Raw genomic sequence first — 7,041 nt, forward strand, 5'->3', positions numbered from 1 at the left:
TTTTCCTTGCCCCCTCCAACCCCCCCAACCCCCTCACCCCCTCTTTTTCCCAGGTATTTCCCAGGAGGGATTTATGGGACAGATCCAAAGCCTTTTTTCTTTTCTAATGGGGGCAAAGCCTTGAGAAGCCCTGGACCCCTGAGAAGAAGAGGAGGGGGGCTTAGAGAGAGGAACAAAGAGAAAAAGAAGATGAGGAGGGGGAAGAAAGGAAGAAAAAGTAGAGGAGGAAGAGGAGGGGAAGAGGAGGAGAAGAAAAAAAATGGAATAACAAGAAGAGAAGGAGGGGAAAGAGAAAGAGGGAAAGCAGCTTGCCTGAGTGAATTGAGTGAATGGCTCTATTCTAGAATTCCAGCCACAATATTTGGAATGAAAGAAAATTGAGATTTATTTATTTATTTATTATAAAATAGACAACTTCATTAGTTCTTACAAACTGCCTTTCAGTCCCTAGGTATTCAACCATGTTAGTACACTTCACTAGGGTTGTCCTTTCTTTTTTCTCAGAAGATCCTCCTCATTAACACCTACATGGCAGGCTTGTACAACATGCTTCTCTCCATTCTGAGTAGTAATCTAGATTCACGTTAAATGACTTGGACTCAGGTTGGACTCAAGTCATTTTAATGACATTACTTGAACTTGACTTGGCAAAAATGACACACAAGCTCGTTGCTTAATGCATTTGCTGTTTCTCTCTGAGAAATCCCCCCTCCCATTCTTTTTTTTCTTTTGTTTTAAAAATTGGCTGTTGAGATGTGAAACTTGACTTGGAAGTATCTTGCAAGGACGTGAGACTTGGGCCTAAAGACTTGAATACATCACTGATTCTAGGATTAACTACACATATTGGGCTAAATACAGCTAAATTCGGACGCTGCATCTACACTGCAGAATTGATGCAGTTTGATCATAGAATCATAGAATCATAGAGTTGGAAGAGACCACAGGGGCCATCCAGTCCAACCCCCTGCCAGGCAGGAAATCCAAATCAAAGCATCCCCAACAGATGGCCATCCAGCCTCTGTTTGAAGACCTCTAAGGAAGGAGACTCCACTACACTCCTAGGAAGTGTGTTCAACTGTCGAACAGCCCTTACTGTCAGGAAGTTCCTCCTAATGTTGAGGTGGAATCTCTTTTTCTGCAGTTTGCATCCATTGCTTTGGGTCCTAGTCTCTGGAGCAGCAGAAAACAAGCTTGCTCCCTCCTCAATATGACATCCCTTCAAATATTTAAACAGGGCTATCAGATCATCTCTTAATCTTCTCTTCTTCAGGCTAAACATTACCAGCTCCCTGAGTCGTTCCTCGTAGGGCATGGTTTCCAGACCGTTCACCATTTTAGTCGCCCTCCTTTGGACACGCTCCAGTTTCTCAATGTCCTTTTTGAATTGTGGTGCCCAGAACTGGACACCACAATTTGACACAGCTTGAACTGTCATAGCTCCATTTGATGGAATTCTGTGATTTGTAGTTATGTAAGATATGTTGCCTTCTCTGTCAGAGGCCTCTGGTGCCATAACAAACTACAAATCTCAGGATTCCATAGGAAACTGCATTAATTCTGGAGTGTTGCAGCAGCCCAAGCCCCATCAGTGGGAACTTGGGGAATCAGTGGGAACTTAGGAAATCTCACTGATTAAATATGTGTTCTAGCAGGGACAGAGAACTGAACGTAGTCCTAGCGAATTTGGCCAGAACAGATATAGACAAATATTACTTCAGTGCAAAGAACTTTGTACTCTCTCCAGTTTACAAAATAATCTGAAAATTTGACATTTTATACCTCATATTTAGGCCCCAAATACTGTTTGCACATTGCACTGATGCAAGAAACATTGATAAGAGAATGCTTAGATGACTAGTAGCCATTGCTTTCCTCATGCCAAGGCTATGAGCCTCAGTGCATGAGAAAAGAAAGCCGTAATGGAGCAGGAGAGTAGCAGCTTTCTCCATGCCTCTCAGCACGACACCCTAGCACTTCTATTCTCTTTCCGAAGAAGATGGTCATAAAAGTGTCCTTTTAGTGAACAATTTTTTTCAGCATGGGAAACAGGATAAATAGCTATTTTCTTATCAATGTAGTGTGTACAGTTTAGATAATTAAACACAACTGTCTGTCATGCACTGGGGTGGTTTGGGGGAGTGAAATGGTGGTAGGTAGTCCAATATGGTTTTGTCTGTAATCTTCCCCTGCAGAATTGGGCAAGGGAAGCTCAGTGCACACCAAGATGGATGCTGTATAGTGATGGCCAGAGGAGTCTCCACTGTTGACCACAAGGGCCCCTAACAGCAGAATGGAGAGGGCTTGCTTGATGAGATTTACAGCTCTAATTCTTGTGTTACCACAGCCAAAGTTTGAAAGATTGCTTCTCCCCGACCATTTGGGCTGGGGAGATTTTGTTGGCCTCTCATTGGAGAGACCAGCATTTTAAAGGAAAACAGCATGCTCTGCTGTCTGTTGGCAGAGGAGGGGGTGGGGTTTAGCCTGCTTGAGGCTTCCCTGCCCAAACTCCTCTCACTTGGCTTCAAACGCTGGCCCACTCTCCCGCCTCAACATCAGTGTGAAAATTAATTCTGGTCGCCTCGGGGCCAGGTAGGAATTGGGGCTGGCTTGAGATTTAAACCCTCACTTAAGTCTGGTGAGTTAAGTGGGGGAGTCTTGGGTTGGCCCTCCGGATGCCAGCCGGGGAGCAACCCAATTATGGATTGCCCTTGGGGCCCAGGTGTTTTCGCCATTTGGAAGCTGGGGAATTGGTCTTGGAGCAGACCATCCACCAGCTGTTCCTACACAAGATTCTCCCCCCTGGTTTTTTTGCAGTTCTTGAAGAAATATGTTTAAATAAGTTGAGTTAAATAAAGTTGCCCATTTTATAACCCAGTTCTCTGTGTCTGGTCTCATTATTAATGAGTTGGTCAGCAAATTAGCCGGTGATTTCTAGCAGAGAATTCTCACAAAATTGCAGATCCCAAGATTTTTATTCAAGTGATATCAAACTGACTAAAATGTAAACTGCAGATGAACCCTTAGTCTGAACTTTAGAGTGGGCTCTCCACATTCTCTGGGGTTAGGAGTGCAAGACAACCTCCCTCCATGAAAACATCTCTCTAAAAACCTCTAAGTCCTCCAGCACAACCTCCAACAGAGGTTGACCATAGGTTGACCATAGAATGAAGGTCCTACAAATGTCTAGAGAATGGTTTTCTATAGGAATACCTCAGTCCTCCAGCATGAGTCTATGGTCAATGTCCAGTAGAGTCATGCTGGATGACCTAGAGATTCCTAGAGAGAACTTACTAACCAAATGCACAAATAACCAAATCCACAAAAGTTAAGCTGCAAATGTGGAGAGCTATCTGCATTCATTCATTCATTCATTCATTCATTCATTCATTCATTCATTCATTCATTCATTTATTGTCTATCCTAGCTCTTTCTGAATTCAGGCCTCAAGGCTTACAACAAATAAAAACATATTGTTAAAATCCCACAAGGTACAAAAGTTAAAATAAGATCAAACATCAAAAGATTAAAACCAGAATAAAAACATCATTAGTCACATTTCATTCTATGTGCTTAAGAGTGGCTTGACTGTAAGCAGGAAAGAATTCAAATGGTTTCAAGTGGCCACTTTGCCGACTGTTGTGACTCAAGACCACACTGAATTTCCTGGGGATTTTCCAGGAGGAAAAAAAAAAAGAATAAATACCAGGGACTCTTCACATTTCCCCAGAAGTTGTGAAGCCCCTTGAAGTCTTTTCCTTCCAGTGGCACCAAGTTTATAACCAGTATTCAACTATGAGGATCCTTCACCTTGCCTTCGTTGTTGTCTTTTCAGTTTTCTTCACTGAGACCAAGCAAAATCCCTGGTTCACTGAGAAACTGAAAATCGTTGAAGGTTCTCAGCGTGCAGCTTTTCAGGGAGATGGTAAGCTGGAGTTAAGAGTCCTATTTCACTGAGGGACTGTGGGATGTGCTAAAATTGTAGTATACATTGCAACTGTAAGAATGATTTTTGGTTAGCTGGATCATGATGACATTGCAGCTACCTCTGCACTGCAGAAATAATGAAGTCTACCACGGTTTTAACGGCCATGGCTCAATGCTATTGAATGCTGAGATTTGTAGTTTTGTGAGATATTTAGCCTACTCTGTGCAAGAACTTTCATGCCACAACAAGCTACAAATGTTGGGATCCCATAGGATGAAGCTATGACATTTAAAACGTTGTCAAACTACATTATTGACAGTGACATGTTTCTTTAGGCTTGCAAACTTTAATGAGCATGGATTTAGAAAGATGTTTCTTGACTATCAATTAGTCTCTTCTAGAGTATACGCATTGCTCAGTTTGAATAGTGAGTCAATGAACTACCCAATTTAATTGATTCAGTGGTTGACTTTGAATCTAAGATCCAGGCATTTCTTTTTAAGACTAAAATTAATTGTGCTTTGTGATTGTTGGAATCTGCTCCTTCTTACTCTTCTACTGATGCAGATTCATTTTCCTGATTCTTTCAGTATTTTAACACTTGGCATAAAATGAATTTGCTCCAAAAACTCTTCTGGAAGACCTCGCATATGAAGCTCCAGCAAGATGACATAGGTGGTTGCCCATTCAACCACAAGCTCCTCATATGTCTCTTCTGTCATGTTTCATATAAAAACATATGCTATGCAATGTAATACCACAAGAAAAACTGGAGAGGAGTCCTGTCCCTTTAAAGGATGTATAGAAGAAGTAAATTCATCAGGCACTGCTTGTTATGCAACTAGATAACACACAAAACTTGATGAAATGTCCTCTTCTATACAGTCATTAAAACACCTCAATGCAAAACTCTCCATTTGCAAGTGGGAAACTGTAGGAGCCATTTCAGATTTGTGAGGGAAGAGTAATTGACTTGTATCACACATGCATCTGTAGCATTTTATAAAGTCACCAACCTGCATTTTAAAAATGTTTTATTAACTCACCTGTCCATTGTAAGCCCGAGGGCAGGGAACCGTCTAACTAAAAAGATTGCATGTACAGCGCTGTGTAAATTTACAGCGCTTCATAAATAAAGGTTAATAATAATAATAATAATAATAATAATAATAATAATAAAATATATTTTGCTCTTCTTATCCACAGATTCAAGCATCCACTGCTTCAAAATATTTAAAAAATGTATAAATTCCAAATAGCAAACTGATTTTCCATTTTATATAAGGGACACCATTTTGCTTTGCCACTGTATTTAATGAGACTCAAGGATCCACAGATTTATTGTCCATGGAGGGTCCTGGAACCAAACCCCAGTGAATTACAAGGACTCACTGTGGTGTAAACAGAGCTATAAATGCCTTGATATAAATAGAAGTATACATTTTATTTATTTATTTATTTATTTATTTATTTATTTATTTATTTAAAGTTTACCTGTATCTCCTCTCAGCCTACAAGTTCTTCAAGGTGATGGACAAATAAAAACCCATTAAAACAGTACATGGGAGCTAATTTTTTTGCTAGGAATTTCAAGGTGAATGAAATCACAGAGGTTCTTCCCTCTTTTTTCTTTCATCCCAGCCCAACCAATCTACCCTACTCTGGCCGGCAATTTGATCTGTTATTTTGAGCTCTCCAAGTATTTATTATTAAAATGTATATCCTGCTTCTCAACTAAAGGGGACCCAAAGTGGCTCACACCATATGTTAAAACAATGCAGCTAAAAACAGACTGGGATAATAAATAATAATAACCAGGAATTAAATGCAATTGTTTTAAAGAAGACATTAGTTGGAAGCCATTACAAGCATGTTGAAAATCCATTTTGCTTTCTTCCTAGCAAAAGCAAGTTAAGAAGGCAGGAAATATGTGCATGTGTATGTGTGTTGCCCCATGAAAATCTTATTTTCAGTTCTTGTGCTTGTGTTTTACTTGATGAAAACTGGATAAAAATATTGCTTTTCCTTTTCTTTTTCTATAATTATGATTTGGTATGCAGAGAAGGGACTGATGGCCACAACCCGAGTGGGAAAAATCTCCTGCCTTAGCCCTTGGGGATACTGCTTATTACGAAAGTACCAGTGGTCTTCAGGCTTTGTGATGAAGGAGAGGTTCAACAACTGTCCAAACACCCGTACCCTCAAATGCTGTGTTTGATGAAGACCTGGACAAAAGGTTAACCTATTCTTCAGTCATCCTGAAGAAGGATTTATTTTGCTCCTTTCCATAAAGGGCTAGATTCTCACTGCCACAGAAAGTCTGCCTCAGGGAAAAGACTCCTCTTGAGTTTCACTCTATGTTCAATGAATGCAAGAGAGAAATCGTTCCTTTCTTGGATGAAGATCAGTCCTTCAAAGATATCATTTCATCAACCCATTCATTCAAGGCGATCATTCCATCAGTTCTGCAATGATGGTCTCATATTATGTTTAGAAGCCTTAAAAAAGGTAAAAGTGCTCCCAGCATAATGCTCCCCAAAGTTTTTTTTGGAGGAACCCATAAATGATTTTGTTGAGGAGACTTTCCCTCATTTTTGAGGGAGTGAGGAGAAGCAGAGGTTGCAGAAATTACCTGTACTTTTGTTCTATCTCTTGTGTAATAGGGATGGAGGAAGAAAGGCTCTTCATGCAAGTAATCCCACCAATTGTCCTGATCTGGCAAAGAAAGTATTGATTTTTTTTCAAATGCTTTTCAGCTGTCCTGAGGTACATCTTCCTTCTAAAAATAATGCAGTCTGACACCACTTTAATTGCCATGGCACCATCCTACAGAACCTTGGGATTTGTAGTTGTGTCATGCACTAACACCCATTGGTAGAGAAGGCTAAAGTTCTTGTAAAATTACAACTCCCATGACTCCATTGGATCAGAGTGACCAGATGTCTTCCTTTTCCAGGACATGTCCCACATATTCCAGCTTTCTTCCCAAATGTCCTCCATTTCGAGTATGACTAAGAAGCATGAATTTATATTTATAGTAGTGTTTTTAGCTTTTATTTTGTAATGCCCTACATTTTGTCCTAAATTTTGCAGTGCCTCATCCTCCTTTGCAG

Source organism: Sceloporus undulatus, chromosome 1 (genome assembly GCF_019175285.1).
Source record: "Sceloporus undulatus isolate JIND9_A2432 ecotype Alabama chromosome 1, SceUnd_v1.1, whole genome shotgun sequence".
NCBI lineage: Eukaryota > Metazoa > Chordata > Lepidosauria > Squamata > Phrynosomatidae > Sceloporus > Sceloporus undulatus.